Below are 16,867 nucleotides of genomic sequence, written 5' to 3' on the forward strand. Positions count from 1 at the left end.
TGGCCTCATAGTGCCACATTTACTTCTCCAATCTGGATGTGATCTCACACCTTTCACTTCACATTTTCATGACTCACAGGCTTTTATTAATTTATTTAATCAGTAGCTGTTTAACAGCTCCTCTCCAGAAATCCGTCATGGCAGGCAGATTGGCTAAGCTGCTACATGAAGTTATGAGCATGAGTCGTGGTGTTTCTGCTGACCGAGATGTGTTGGTGACATGTGGAATTCACAGTGTTGTGTTACTATTTGTGGAATTAAAGCATGGCCAGCGCCTTCAAACTGGTAAGGCCATGAAGTCATGTAAAATTTCTTTTCATGCACTTTTGCATTCGAGTGTTCAGTGCTGACTCAGAGATCATACTAGGCGCCACTGTTGCCATCGGCTAAAATTTCCCCAGCCTCCCTGCTGAAGATTATGAAACTGCCTTTAAAGTAGAGTTCAGCAGCTCACCAGGGCTTTGGATGATTTGAGGCTAAATATTTGTAAAGGGAAACTTAGTCCCCAGGCTAGAGTGGGATCTGAGAGGATGGCAGCCTGGGCTTTTGGTGCCTCGTTTTTTGGCGCCCTGAATCATTTTGTTTAAAAGCAGCACCGCAAACCAAAACCTAATGCAAGATATCGTCTCTCAAGTTTTTCTCATAGGAGGAAAAATGACACCTCAGCAATACCTTTGACTCTTTTATTACAGTCATTCTTTCTGTAGATTTACTGAAATACAGCTTCTAGGAGATTGAGTTTTACTGAAGCTTAAAATCCACTTGTGAATGAAATTGTCTGTTATCGTTCTTTTTTCTGTTCTTCTTGAATTTCTCTTATAAATCTGGTACTAATTTATCTTCAGGCTTTTAATTTGTAGAGGCTTTTTTAGCTGCCTTTCATACCAGGAAACTACTGAGTCTCTCTTCCCTAAATCTGTTGGCATTAGTGTGTATGAAAGCAAAGTGCCTCTCATTTCACCCTCTTTGCTTAGTCTCATTAAACAAATGCGGTCGAGTTCAGCCTCTTCCAAGTCACACAGGTGTCTCATTCACTGCCTGACTCCAGGATTCCTCCGTCACACACCGGCGAAGGCCAGGGCTCCGAACTGAATCGCTTTAGGTGTAATCCTCATCTGCTGTCGCACCGGTTAAATCCCAAGTGTTTTGATTTATTTTGTCTCCCCTCTCCAATTGTTGGAGTCTCTTTTCAGCAATGGAGGGATTTATCAACTGAGGGATTAGTCAAAGTGGGTTCTGTTTATACTGTTCATGCAAAAAGAAAGTGATGTCAAAGCACATCTTCTGTCGCATGCCATCATGAGTCCGAAGTGAGCGCGTTCAGTCTTATAGACGCATAACTATGCGAGTATTGCCCGGCACACAGTTCAATGCACCTGCCTCTTGTTATTTGCTCTATGAATGATTCTCTGCTTGAGTCAACATCCTTTTTGTCATTTATTATTACGTTATAAAATAGAAAAAGAAATAGATACGTAAGCGTGAAGCCTCCATCTGGGTGCACCTGTATCTTAAATGACAAAGCATTTCCTTTAATGCTTTGTGTGAAATACAACTTTGAAGTTGGGTTTTCGTGTGCGATCCAACCCCAAAACAATGCACCCTATTATGGTGTGTGCAGGCGGTGGGTTTTTCTGTGATTGTGTGCACAAGAGGGAGTGGTCTCTTCGCTCTAACACATGGTGCACAGACTAAACAACTAGATGAATGTTTCCGGAATCCAACCTGGCATCCAGCAACCCAATCTGCTCGCGTGTCTTGATGGACTGACTAAGAGAATCACGTTCAGAAGAAGAAGAAAGGACACGTTTTAAGACAGGAGAGAGGAAGAAACGGGCCATAAGATGACAGAAGAAGAGAGCGTTTTAGTTTGTTCTTTTCATGTTTTGATTTTACTACATGTGTTTAATGATTCCAGTCAGTTACAAACTGGAACATAAATTCATACTTCAAACTAGGCCATGATTTTATTTACTAAGTTGATGGTTGAATGCTTGGAAAGCTGCAATGTGGCGACAAAAAAGAAGTCAGATGGGGGTAAAAGATGTGAGCACTCAGATTAATAAACAGGATTTAAAGGGACACTCCGCTGATTTTACACGTCACATTCAGTTTACCCATCGCAAGTAGAGCTACTCACCCTGTGGAAACAGTTCTAAGATGTCTCGTGTGGCTCTGCGGGAGCGCTTCAACTTCAGTTAAAATATCCCTAATGACATTTTTAGAGCACAATGATGATGTCATCAAATTTGGTTTGGAGGCTACGAATCTACGCCAAAAAAAGCCCTGTTATAAACTGAGCACATGATGTTGGGAGATCTTTTCCTGCCATTTAGGATCTAATAAAAGATTAGCATTATGGGAAATTTAAAAACTGGTGTTTTGAATGGATTACACTGGAAACTGGGATGTTTGGTTGCCACTGCTTCAATTTGTGAAGCAGTGGCAAATATGGAAATACAATAAATCCACATTAGCTAAACCTATTTGGAAGAGAAGCAATAGAATCGTGAAATTTCTGAATTGAATTAAAGAATAAAACATCTCATAAATTAGTAAGCGGTTTTTGTCCATGCATTCGGGGAAAATTTACGATGTAAGCTATTGCACGCTCTCACATTTTGTTGTATGTCCAACTTAAGTTGCTGAAATGATGTGGCTCCACTGTTGGTGCTTTCAGACCTGTCTGTCCAAGTCTTGCTGTGGATTTACCAATCAATGTCAGCATGGACTCAGCAAATCAAGTGTAAACTATAATAAACCTGAATCATCCTTCAACTCTGTAGTGTGTTTTGGCTGCATTCCAAACCTGAATCTTTATCTTGAAAGTAAAACCCACGAGGTGTTACCTTCGTGCGAGATGGAGACGTTCACAACACGAAGAAAAGCCCAGTGTGCTGCTGTCAACCTGTCTCCTCCCACGCATCACATTTCACCTTATTCTGCTTACACTGTGGTGCACCCCCCCCTCAACTCCCACCTCCACCCTTTTTATTTCCCCCAAAAGCCTGGAAAGAGCTGGTCTGGTCTTGTTTGGCTGGTATTGTGAGGCAGCAAATTAAAGGCTGGGAATCGGGGAGTAGTGGTTGTGATATAGTGGTGAAAACATTTGGCAGACTATAAGAAAGGCGCCTTGTTTGGGGGGGTAAAAGCTCTGGGGCTATCTGGGGGCTACCGTGGGCCTGAGCCTCATTGCGGTCAGCAACAACAAGCTGCTGGGTTTGGAGAGAAAGTTACAGACACACCCCCAACTGTTACTCAGTGCTTCCACCCACTCCCTAACCCACCAACCCCTTATCCTCATGCCTGGAAAAGTGTATCTGTCTCCGTTACATCCAAACAGGACACCCCCACTTTCCATGTGTTTTTCCACGGACTACCACCCCTTGTCCCCATCCTCTTTCTTCAACTTTTGTCCGCCCTCACTCTTTCATTCCCGATTGAGGGCAGCCGGGCTTCGGCTCAGTGTCAAGAGGGAACACACACACACACACACACACTCTGACGTCTACATGTAACAACAATGGCTGTTGGCTGAGGCAGAGAAGGGGGGGGGGGGCAGCAGCAGCAGTTCCTTGGATGGCCCGATTGGAGCACAAACAGCAGTCCAGGAAGTGCTGAAGTAAGAAGGAGAGGGAGGGAGTGCAGATCTGCTGGGAGAGACCATAAAGTTTGGGACTGAGTGTGGTGTGAGGGATGGTGCATGAGTTCGTTTCTGTCACCCTGGTAGTTTCCACAACTTTTTCTGTAAGGAGGTACTGTTTTGCGTAGAGCCTGAAAGGAAAGGTAAGTTGCTTCCAGGATGAACAAAACATTCTTCAACAGATATGAACTTAAGCTTGCCCATATGCTCAATCAGACTCTTTTCTGTCTCCTCCCTTGTTGATTCAAACTGATGTATTCAGAGGGAGGCGTTCTTGCATGACTTAAAAGAAAAATCCTTGTTGTTATTTTTGCACGCAATGTCATTTTAAATTCCAGATACTTTTCTGAATGACGTTCAACTTAGTGTCCTCAGTGCGTGCAATGTTTTCCGATGGTACCGAAAGCCACTTGTTTTGCATAGCTGTGTTTTTGGGGATGCCTTGAACTGCAGCCAGCCATTCAGTATGTGAAGCAGGAAAAAAAAAAGAAAAAAGAAGAGTACCATCTAATGTGTTTGTGGCTGTGTCTAATTAAGCTAATGAGGGAGATGAGTGGAGAGGGTCAGACCTTGAGGGACCAAACTTGAAAACACAATGGTCACTTTCTCAGAACCCGTCTGTGACACTGATCGTCACATTCAATGATTAGGCATCCCGCTTTTCAGATCAGAGACGAACGGTGTCTGCAGGTGAAAGTTAATGAAAGATGAGGCATACTGTGAACTTAGTCATGAATGGTGGTGTTTACTCTCTGGATAATACTGTTTCATTTTCCCACAGGGGGATTGTCACCTTCCTCCTCTCAAAATGAACATGACTGTCAACTTAAAAGATGTTGTGTTACTTCCATGTCACATAGATTCATAGAGCAGTAAACCGTAGTCAGTAATGACCTCTTCTTATCCAAGAGCTATGATACCATGTCAGTAGTTTGTCACCACACTGCAAATAAAATAGCATTTGAGTATTTTACTGTCTTAACAAGCCTATTTTCCTGTCTGGAGATCTCCATTACAGCTGGAATTGGTTTAACATATTCCGCTGTCGAGTAGATTTACATCTGGAGTAGGCTGGCCTGCCAAAGTAAAGGCAGATGGAAAAATTAATTTAAAAAGGGTAATTTCACAGCCATTCATGTTTCATATGAATCTCATTTAATGTAAAATTTGTTCTAAAATGTCTTTTTTTTAACCAGTTGTTAATTTGTGCCTCTTACAGTAGACTAGGCGGTGCACCAATTAGGCTGTTTTTGGCTGCAGAAGCTGTATTGATACAGTTATGGAAAGTTCTCATGCTGTGTGATTTTGGGCAATGGGTGTGATTTGCTGTGTCTCTTCCACCGATGAATACATCAGCTTCAGTTCCTCCTGCCGGGAGGGAAGATTAACAGGTCAGAGAGGAGTGCCTCATCAGAAAGACAAATGAGCTTGCACCCCTGGTACCCCTTTTAGAGTTCCCGCTCCTCATCCTTTATCACTCACTCCGGCTTGCCAACAACTCTAGACTGTCTCCCCTCCCAGTGCTATGCTGACATAGCAAGTTGTCAATTTTCCCACAAGAGCAAAGGAAACTGTTCCTAACTGGAAAGCGATGCTTCGGGTGCCGGTTTGATTCAGCTGAGATGTTTGTGTAAGTGCTAGCATGTGAGGTGCAGGGATTGTGAACATGTTTTTACAAGCAAAAGCACACAGTAGCTCTTGACCATGTGCCTCCATGTATCTGAGATTGCTCTGCTTTGCTGAGGCTACACCGTAAAAGGCTTGATTACCTGACTGGACTGCTCTCAAGACACATCAGATAATGTCTGCATTTGAACAAGAGATCAAGAACTAAGTTGAGCCATGTGTATTAAGTGATACACATCAGGGGCTGCTGAGTTTTATGGCCGACACGGGACATTGAGCCTGGTGGAAACACACCTGGACCAGTGGCATGTAGCCGAGAAGTCCTAAGGCCGATCGGGGGGCGGGGGGGGTGTTTAGGGAGGGGGGGTTAACCAGGTGTTTTGCCTGCAAGCTGTCTGCATTGCCGTCCATCATCCGGCTCCGAGCCAACATGTACCATGTCTCATAGCGCCTCAGGGTTTGATCAAACCTTTTAGTGAAGCTCTCATTTCACTTTGTGTTGGTGGTCGAGTCATATGATTAAATGATTAAATGATCATTTTTATGCCAAATGTTGTCAATATGTCACTTTTTAAACTGTTTTCAAAAAAATTCATGTTCCTTTGATGACACGAAATTGCTCGGAATGTTCCAGTAATTTGATCTAGTCAAACTTTAAAACCCTCAAGCCAAAGGTTTTTATGCTGACTGCTGAAAGCCAAACCACCTCAGATCTCTTCAATCCCGAACAGTATTATGTCAAACTACGTCTTGTCTTTTTATGTTCATGAATCCTCACTTCCCTTATTGAACCTACTCACAGTTTCCTTTGTACAGTAACGCATCCTCTACTGGTGCCGTTGCAGCGGTTTTGCTCAGGAAGTTCATATTCTCATTATCTGCAAATATCTCATCCTATCAATGTGGCAAACCTGAAGCTTTGTTGAGGGATAAAACATCTTCACTCTAAGACAAGTGATAATTGTAAGGCCTAATCAGATAAAATCTTTACATCAATAATTGTCTCTTTTGTGTCATAAATTGATCTCATTTTAGACAAATCATGTTTTTAGGAACATTTTAAGACTCTTTGAAAATCTTTTATTTCTGCGGTGAAGGGAATGAAATCCATATGCAACATCATATCTAGCCATCTTTTACAACAGAAGATTCAAAAATTTAATTTTCACCATCGGGTTCTTCAGAAGCAGTCTAAAATGCATTGTGTACAGTGTATTTTGTGCATATCCAGATACCTTTTCCTTTTTAATCTGCCAAATCTGAGTGCAAAGTGAGGTGTAGAAGAGCTGTATTTAGTCTCTTGATTAATTATAAGTGCATTTTGGCGTGACATGAACTTAATCAATTACAGTGTCATTGCCTCTTCCCTTCAAAAGCCAGGTGTGCCTGGTGTATTTTCATTAAAGGGCAACACTTGACGTGAGGAACAGTTGCAGTATGCGGTCCTCAGTTTTTGGAACCGCTGCCTCCACCATCCCAGAATCTGTAGTTCAACACCAAAAACAGTTTGAATTCACTCATCGATTAAATCTCCTAACACGGTCGAAAAGGACTGTCCTGTGTTCTTCTCAAAGACATCACATATGCAGTCCTGGTTCACACAATGAATTTCTTTTATCCTCCTGATAAATGCTGAGCTCCATATGGCAAATAAAAACATTAATTAATTTCCAGTTTAATTCTGTTTTCTCTGGGGACTTTTCTCTGCCTTGTAAGCAACCTACTATCAATATAATACATCCTTTCAAGAGCAGTAAATATAAGGCTTCATTGACTCTATGCAACAATGGCATCACTGTGATTATTTTCTAGCAACTTACTCCATGGCGGGTGGCAAAGTGTCGAGGAAAGTGTCGCCCAGTACTGCTTGACACAACGGCACTACAGTGTGAACTTAGGGTACAACTGTGGCGTCGCGTGCTTGAACCCATAGCAAGAAAAGCTCGAATTGTGTGCATCAACAATGTGCTGGAAAAGACCTCATTGTTCTGAGCGCTGTTACATTTTCTACTTGTATTGATGCTGAGCCTGAACACAAAATTGACTGCGTCATTGAGGCAGCACCAAGAATAATAATAATGAGATATGCACGTCTGAATGGACGAATTGCAATAAACGAACAAATGCATTCCTTGCATGCCAAACAGTATGGTTCTAAAATAAAAAGAGCGCATAATGTCTTTGACCTCTGATGGTGTTGCTGTTTGACATTGGCACAGCCTCATTTTACGCTTTAGTATTTGCTGTTGCTGTGGATAAGGGCTGCGATCACGATTATCTATAGAGGAAAAATCTTGATTTCTGTCATGCTGGATGTTGAACTAATGGGAAGTTGCCAAGATTTGCTGGAAAGCTGTAAATGTAACTTTAAGTTAACTTACAAGTGGAGAACTTGTGAATTTTAAGATTGAACGTATCGTTTTGTAATCAGAAATTAAAACTTGGTTCTTTCTTGATGGCACTAAACTAACAAATCATGTTAAAAAAAAGTTTTTCTTTAAGTTTTTGCACTTCACTGATTTAATCTATTCTGTGAAGTCACTTGTGTGATAATTCCTTTTCTCTCTAGCAGTGAAGAGAAAGTGGGGGGGGGGGGCAACAACAATTTTCTCCACCCACAGGCTCAGACGGAGGCGGTAGAGGCTCCAGTGGACACCGGTCTTACCCTCCTCATTCGCTATCGCCCCCCTCGGCTCTTTTCTCCCAGTGTAAACATCCCTTTGCCTCTCCCATCTGTCTACCCCTTTAAGTATTTGGGTTGACGCGCCGTCGCCCACAATGCACAGGAACATACCAGAACTGTTTTTGCTCAGTGTCTAACATGCCTTGTGTACACATCAACAGAAGTTGCATGTTTTTATCCTCCCAGCTGACCGAGAGTGAAATATTATAATTTGTCTCTGCAGTTCTCTTAACACCCATTGTGTGCCAGCACTTAGGGTTTGTTTGCATCTTTGGAAACATATAAAATACTTGCATAATACTTCTTCCCTGAGGAATGTTTAACAACCTGCTGTGTCTTGCCCTTTTTATCCTGACGTGTTAGCTTTTTCATCCTCTCTATCGACCGAGTTGATTGTTTGCTAAGGAGTCATTATCATGACATGATTTCATAATTACCTCTCATAGCTGACAACTTGATATGCTTTCATTTAGCCACAGTGCAGATTATGAACTTCTTTCTCTGAAAATGTTCTGCAAAAGCCTGGGACACACGGGATGTTTTTTTTAAGCTTGGAAATTCTAAGAACACCGGCCGCCAGAATCCGGATCTGGATATTTTGAGGAAACCTGTCTCTGACTTGAACATGGGAATGTTTTGGTCTGTTTAAAGAACGCCGTCCTGTTTCGGCTGATAAAGACTCGCCCATGTGAATAACTGGAAGGAGGACAAAACCATTCCAGGCCATGTAATGAAATACGGTGCGAGTTGCTATTTTTGCTGCTTGTTTATGTCAAGACATGGAGGCTGTTTACTCGGAGGACTTTATATAAGTTGTGGCAGGATTATACGAGTGTTATACCTCTTAAACTTCAAATCCACACTCCATTTCATTGGCTCTATGAAGGATACCGTTCCCCACCGCCTCATTCCCACCCCTGCTCCTTACCTGATCCTGTCTCAAAAACATTCTAACGAACTGTCATGAAATTCTGTTTGTAACACCACCCAGAAGCTGAACCCTCTGTGCCATCATGAGTTTTCCTGGTCAGATTATACATTGTGGTAATAATAAAACATCTGGGCTATATAGGGGTTCGGGTTAACTACATGTTGATCTAGTTGCTGTGAGCTCATGTTTATGGTACCAATAGCCGTGTGCAGGCTTCTACCAACTGCTCCTTTAAAATCAGTTCATTAAATAAAGTCTCATTAAAACTCCAACACGTGGCCACCATCATGGCTCTAACACTGTCCCAGAATATCTTGATATTTTACCTCTCTGCTTCACCTCAGCATCCCAGATTAGTTTGACAGGTGGTGATGAATACACTTTAAATATTTCCCCAGTGTGAAAATATTGCTGAAATATTTTAGCAGTCTTTATGGCTGTTCTTAATTGCCCTCAGGTATTTTCCTCTTTTGCCTTGCCCAGCGGCGGCGGGCGTCTTGCTGAGCTCTTAGCGTAAAAGCTCTTTCACAAGACATGTTAAGAGACATTATCATTTAAAGCTCATTTTTATAGATAATATCTACATTATAGAGCAGTCTGAAGGTTTACCAGTCTATCATTATGTTCCCCATAAATGGACGAAAATGGCTATAAACTGGTCTGCCCAGAGTTTCCATTCCCTGCTTCTACTTTAAAATTCAAGGCCACAGGACATTCCACGAAATTCTGCACATTTCCATTCGTTTATAAAATGGTGGGAAGAAGGGGAACAGCCTCTTAACACACACACACACACACACACACACACACACACACACACACACACACACACACACACACACACACACACACACACACACACACACACACACACACACACACACACACACACACACACACACACACACACACAAACTCACCAGGCACACCAAGACACAGTTCCTTCCCCTTGTACCCGTTATCACCTTTTCTTAGCACTTTGTTTCGAAGTTTCCTTCCCATCGGGTTTTCCTTTCCGGAAGCAGCAAAACAATGTCCCGCTTTATTTCAGCTATCTAATACCTGAGACAGCTGGAGCCAACGGGCTGCTAGGTGCATGCTAAAGCCATTAGGTGGTGGATGATGGTGGTTAGCCGCACAGGCATCACAAAATAACCATTCAGCAACATGCATAATGAAAGCTAGGGTATGGATGTGGTACGAAATTGGCTTCCTTAAAGTGTGCGCATGTGCAGCTGTTGAAATGCAGTCATTTCAAAAGAGCCATATAGGGACAAATGCGTGCTACATTCCTTATTCAGGTTAACATATTGATTCTTATTACATCCTGCAAGTTTAGCCCGAAGGTACTCTGTGTCTGCTCAGGCAGATCCAAGGCCTTTATTATTAGACACAGCCCAGACACATCCCATTTGGTCGAGTCAAGCTCAGACAGTTTGATTGAGCAGTCTTCGGAGGAGCTGGAGAATGTCTTAATTATAGTCACTATCTCGATCTGAATTTACTGGGAATGCATTCATTATGCATGTCTCACTCGATACCAGCGTGCCCCAATTAGACCAGTAATCACGACAGAACTATGAAGTTCAGTTTCTCAGCAAATCTGCTGCAAGGCTTTTTTGTTAACTGTTGAAAAGCAGGACTCTTTTCATCTATAATCTATGCTGTTATACTTTATATTTTACTCATACTTAAAGTTATACATGTAAAACATTCTCGTAATGTAGCAAAACCTGCTGCATGTCTACACTGGAACAGGAACACGAACTAAAACGATGTGCAGCTGAAGGAACCTGTAACTTGGGCTGATAATTTGCCATCACTTTTTCATAAATAGCAACTATTCCACATTATCAATGAAATATGAAACATTTATTCAGCAACTTTATGGCAAAGTTGAGACATCGGTTTGCAAACAAACAATTTTTAAATGAACAACTATATAAGAGAAGGGAGAAATTCCAAACCTTCCACACATCTGTGAGAATTACTACATTCTTTAAATTCACTGCATACGCATACTTATTAAAGGACTTAAGTGACTCATTTATTCTTTTAATTTACTTCACATTATCATTGTGGATGTGTGTGTGTCTCTGTGTGTGTGTGAGTGGGGGGTGGGGGGTGTCCTTTGTGCTTTACTGGAAACGACCTCTAGATTCTCTTTGGACCAAGTAACAAGTACTAAGGTTCTGTGGAGCAGCTGCACCCTTCATCCTCGATCACAGCACTTCAGTTGAGTGTCAGTTCTCTGATTTCCATTTGTCTAGACGATGAAAAGATTTCCCAAATTATTCCCTTTTAAGGGGCTGTGAGCGCTGCAGTTGGTTCTGTGGGTTTGCAGAATGTATCATCATTTCCATGGCGGTTATGTGTATCACAGAATGTCCCGCTAAGCTGGATTCTGCGCTGCTTTGATCAGGGTAGAGTCCCCTCGCTAATCCGCTTGAGCTCTGAATGTTTGCCCAGAACACGTACTGTACACACAAACACACACACACACACACACGCACACACGCACTCAAACACACATTTGTGCACACACACACTTGCAAATTGTGATTAAAAAACAGATGTGAAGCACTTGCCAAAAAGATGAAATGGTCTGAATTAATCAAATGCCTACAAAGTGACATAACACTCGAATGTGGGGCTGAACATTTGCGTGTGCTCGTGTTAAAGTGTGAGCTGCCACTTTTTTATGAGTTACAGTTTGTATCTGTGGTCAACTTGATCCCATTACGCTCAACCTTGTAGTTTTATGTACCTAAGTCTGCAGAGGAGCTCTTTATCTAGAGTACAATTTACTGATGTCATACCCACCTGTGGGAAAAGAATGGACCTGATCTGTGATCCATATTTTAATTACAGCTAAACGACACAGACGGGATTACAGAATGAAAAGTCCTTCCTTTCCCCAGTCCTTTTAGTCTTTTGAGGAGCCGTTTAAAAGCCCTCGATTGCTCGGGGCTTTTGTACAAATCTCTGCGGCCTGCGTTTGAGTGCTAACCAGGTGGGAAGAGATTTTTGTCTGGATGCAAGATGATCTTTAAGAGTTTAATGAACAGATGAAGATGGAGGGAGGAGGAGGGAAGGGAGGAAAGGGAGGACAGCAATGGCAGAAAGAAGAGGTGCATGGCCCTCCCCTGCATGACATCACTGACATGCTTCAGCACTGATCACATTTTCGGCCTGGGAGGACGACCAGCATTGGAGATGATGTCATTCATAACCAATCAGAAGACTCCTGAGATTTTGGCCAGCTCCCAAGGCTGAAATAGTAAAATATCAGACTATGACTTTTCCTCTTCTCAAATTGTGGTGTGTCTTTTGTGCTTTTTCCTGAGGTTATTTTTAGACTCGTGTTGCGACTCATACATCTCAGACCCGTTTCTGCCTCCTCCTTGGACCAAAGGGTAACGACTGACTCTCTCCCAAAGAGGAGAGAGCCTCTCATGAATCCAGCCCTGAGGGAATTAGCGCTAAACTAGCTTAATAACACACGAATGAATGGCTTTGTGCCCATCCACGTGAATAGTTTCTACTTCCCTGTGTTTGGTATCCACCAGGCAGGGCTGAGCATTAAAAAGGAGGTCAGACCAGTCAAACATTAGAAATGTGTTTTGACTGTTGCTTTAGAGGACTGGAGCGGGGGCTTTTTTTCTATACTTTGCACGGTTAATGTAAAGTTGTCCCAATTAAATGTTGACTTGAACCAGCAGGTAGATTTTAGAATCAGGGAAACACACACACACATACATAAACTTTTGTTTCTCCTCTTGCTTCTTCTCACGTTGTTGACCTGTGTTAAGTATTTACACATTAGGGTAAAAAATAAATTAAAAAATATCTTTTCATGGTGCGTATTTTGAATGAAATTATTCCTCAGAGCACAGAAAGGAAACAATGTGCTTAATCTACTCTGTTACAGTTCATGAACACTTCATCCGCTGAGGCATTTTCTACCTTCCTCTGAAAAGGTCTGCTCAAGCTTGTCAATAAAACCTTCCGGCCCCCTTTGGCTCCTCGGAGCCCTCGACTTGGAACCAGTACCCTCCACCCCCCCCCACCTCCACCTCCACCTCAACGCCCCCAACACACACGCACACACAGACTCACGACCATATCTAGCATACAGACAGTAGACAGTAGGTTTCACAGATACAGCACAGTACAGAGGAACCAGTGTTCCCTGGATTCTCACCCCCCCCACCCCTGTCCCCCATTTCAAGAGACCATTTCACATCTCACCAATACCTGCTTGAATTATCAGCTCTTGCAGGCTCATCTCTCCGACACACACACAAATGTGAATGCTTTGAGCCTATAATGAGATCTGAGGTGTTACATCTGACAAAAAAATCAATGACTATAATCATAGATAATAGTTTGTTTTTTTCTTCATCCTTCCGACTGACTAATGCTGATTTTGGTTTGATTCAATTGAAATAACATATTTTGTTTTCATTCTTGGAGAGTAATAAATTTTAACTTTATGCTGGTTGTGCCAGCAGGAAACTGTGAGGGAGAGGAATAGATACGCAGTGCGGAGGGGATAGTAGGAGCACATGATTGACTTGCTGGCAAAGTCTGGGCCTTAAGCTGCTTATCATTATGAAGAGAGTCAATTGCAGCGCAATCACTTTTTAATAAACTTATGGAGGAGCAAGCATAGTGAAATACATATTTAAATGGGAGCCATGTGGAGGCTGAACGCATAGTTAACTCGTCGCAGCAAAAGGGGACCAACATTGCCTTCATTTCCTCAGGACTTTTCCGTCCTCATCTGCATCCGTCTTAGAAAGTCTGCCACTGCATCTCATCTGGTAACGAGAGCAGGTGCTTCTTTCTCCCTGTGTTTTAAGTCTCGTTCGTGCAGATTCAGCAGGATCATTTATTTACCGCACGTAGCTGCGTGTTTTTTTTTGTACGTCTGTTGACATCGGGAGTGCATTTCTGCTGTGTGCACTTGTTCTGAATTTGTTGACACAGAAAACTCACCAAAACAGATAAGAGATATCTTATCAACAAGCACACAGTTGGAAGGAGGCCTGAGAATTCAACTTTTAAAAAAAATAAAAAAAATTCCTCCATGTCGTCTCTGCTGCAACTTAGGCAACATTCTGCAAGGCTGAGGGACAGCCTGCAGTAAAACTCTTGTTGGCAAAAGCTGATTTCCACAGTGAAATTATCATTGCATGGTCAGAGTTCAGCAGAGAGATGATGGAGTCCCAAGCAGCTACTGGCTTAAAGGATCAATTCTCCCCAAAGAGACGAGTGGGGAGTCAGCTAGGTCCATCGAAACTCGTAAACTCTCCATAAGAACTGCAGCCCTGCATGATGGTTATAATGTTGAGGTCTTTTTTGTTGTTGTTGTTGTTGTTGCTGAACACATTTTAGAAAAATGTTGATTTGTGGTGTTACTACATTATTTCGGTATTACTGAGTGTCAACGTATTTTTCCCCCCTACTTGTATTTCCATTCTTTTTACCAGAGAGTGAAGAGTAAAGATAATGCCAGTCACCAGAGTGAAAAAAAGTATTTTGTTATTTTTGTACTGAATCTCTCAAATTGAATTTGAACTTCTATTGAATATTTTCAAATCTCATAAAGCCCCAGTCACACCTGGTAGGCTGTTAAACACATGAGTGGTTCACACTGGGGATTCAATGTCATTAAATTACTGATATTTTCTACCCCGGTGACCTCTTATATTTTCTCCTGGGAGAATGTTTGGCACTCGATCTCCTCGGGAGATCCTGATCCTCAGGAGGACCTGGAGCCAGTCAGATTCCAAGGAAGCGTATTCTTCTTCTGTGGCTCCTGGGTGGATGTCATCTCCCTGCAGCTGCAGCTGTTCTCATCATCTTCCCAGCCCTTCCCCTCAGGACGCCACCGACCTCACTGTTGGCCCAGAGACGGTTGTCACGGGAGACTAGCAGACATTTGAGCCGACGGCTAGGTTGACTTACACCTACTCTGGCCACAAGTTAATGAAGTGCATACACTTCTGGGGATTACTGGCAAAACGCATGTGCATTTGGGTTCACACACACACACACACACACACACACACATATACACACACAGACACACGCATACACACATAATTGCACACAGCGACACACTAATAAACATGCGGGTTCATTAAGAAGCACTTAGTGTCTGAGTTAATAAATGACTGAGGAAATATTCTAGAACTTATTCACTCTAAGACCTACTAGACGCAGGAAGACTTTTATTTTCACACACTCACGCCTACAAACACACTGTACACTGTGTGCCTTTGTGTGTGTGTGCGTGTGTGCGTGTGTGCGTGTGTGCGTGTTTGCGCTCTACAGCGCCCCCTGGTGTGAGGAAAATGCAGTGCATCTCAAATATAGCAACAAATAAATTAAGCATAGTGAGGGTATTAGCTTTCTTTTCATTTCTTTTAATTTCTTTTAATTTTATTTTTACTATTGGACTGATTCCATGTGTATGTGTGCCAGACAGGAGTAGGAGACAGGCAGTATTTGTACTGATGAATGAAGGAGAATAAACAGAGCTGTTTGTTTGAGCTGAGTCCTCTGACTATCTTAGAAGGAAGCATCACAACTAGGCCTCCTCCGCAAGCGCCTCGTCTCTCTGCTCGCATACAGTTGTTTGATTTGTTTGCTGATAACAGCAGCAGAAAACGGGAGCGGAAGGGATGTGGGAAATGAATGCTTGAGAACAGAATTATTGATTTCAAACATTAAAGTAGTGATTTCATCCTGAATTTATGTATTATTTACCTCCGCAGAGCCAAAGGAAGAATCTAATTTAAGTTTATTTCAAACTTAAACTTCGTTATAGTTGTCGTCCATTTGGTCGGAAGGCTTTATTTACAGTTTCACTTGAGTTAAAGATCTACAAGTCTCTCTGGCTCAGGATAAGCAATTCTACTGGGAGGTAGAATGACACTCAGATCAATTTGGCATGCCTCACTGAGTGCACTAACAGTGCAAAGCCTCCCTCAAATAAGCTTGGTGTCTTCTGAATGATGCATATCTATTTAACCTTTATCTTGTAATGTTCATCTGTTACATCCTTTGCTGTTTGACTCGCCCCACCACTGCTACTATTCCCAGCGCTGACACCTCCACTCATGCATCAGACCACATGGCTGCAACTCATATCTTTTGGCTGACTGCCTGTCAGGTTGGCAGCCCTCTATGTTTATAAGGCTTCACCAGAGCGGAAAGTCTGGACAGGCCTGCGTATCTGACGACACACACACACAACCACACACACACACACACCCACACACATTCAAACACAGAGTAATCTCACTGTACTCATCCCCAGGGAGATATCTTAATTGAATAGTGCAGCGTAGTCAGTTTGTGCATCGCAGACATCCACAAGTCTGAGCTGACACAGATGTTGTGGTGGTCTTACACTAATAGGGTCAGGTCCTGTGTTTATTAATGGCTGCAGGGAGATGCCTCATTAGGTGACAGATCGAGAGGGGAATGCATGGGATAGAGCGAGACAACAAGCTAGTGAAGAAAAGGAGATGTAAAAATATGTGAAGGAGAGGAAAATCCAGTCATTTGCTGAGGAGCCAAAGGTGTTATGGAGTTTAGGAGAGGAGTACGATAAATCCTCTGGACCTTTTTTAAGCCACTAATGAGGATTCGTTTGTCAGCTTCATAAACACACTTCACGTGGGCTGATTAGTTTTGTGTTACTCCCGAAGGAACACACTGTTGCATGTTTTAATTGCTCAACTGGACAATTGGAGACAGTTGATACTTATATTATTATGACTGTTCTGGTCTGTATAGCATGACAGTATGTCCCAAATGTAAAATGCATGCCACAGCCAAGGGTGGAGGCTGTCGCTGAACACATGGGTGTTGAGGGATTCGTGTTTGAATCACATAAACAAAGAGAGGAAAAGGAGGTGAAAGAGTAAAGAGGACATGTAGGGTAAAGTACAATACACTCTAAATCTGT

The 16,867-nt window shown here is 42.5% G+C and overlaps 1 protein-coding gene across 12 annotated transcripts in view; it reads left to right on the forward strand.

The window, feature by feature from the left end:
- Positions 1–16,867, forward strand: part of si:ch211-285f17.1 (sickle tail protein homolog) — a 98,934-nt gene that overhangs the window by 35,732 nt on the left and 46,335 nt on the right. Inside the window, exon 1 of one of the 12 annotated variants that reach the window (XM_068343605.1) lies at positions 3,635–3,786. The exons of the other annotated variants lie outside the window; for them this stretch is intronic. The gene's annotated coding sequence lies outside the window, so the exon portion shown is untranslated. Of the gene's footprint in view, positions 1–3,634; positions 3,787–16,867 lie in introns of those variants that run through there. 12 annotated transcript variants of the gene reach the window in all.

This window comes from Antennarius striatus, chromosome 20, assembly GCF_040054535.1.
Source record: "Antennarius striatus isolate MH-2024 chromosome 20, ASM4005453v1, whole genome shotgun sequence".
NCBI classification, from domain to species: Eukaryota; Metazoa; Chordata; class Actinopteri; order Lophiiformes; family Antennariidae; genus Antennarius; species Antennarius striatus.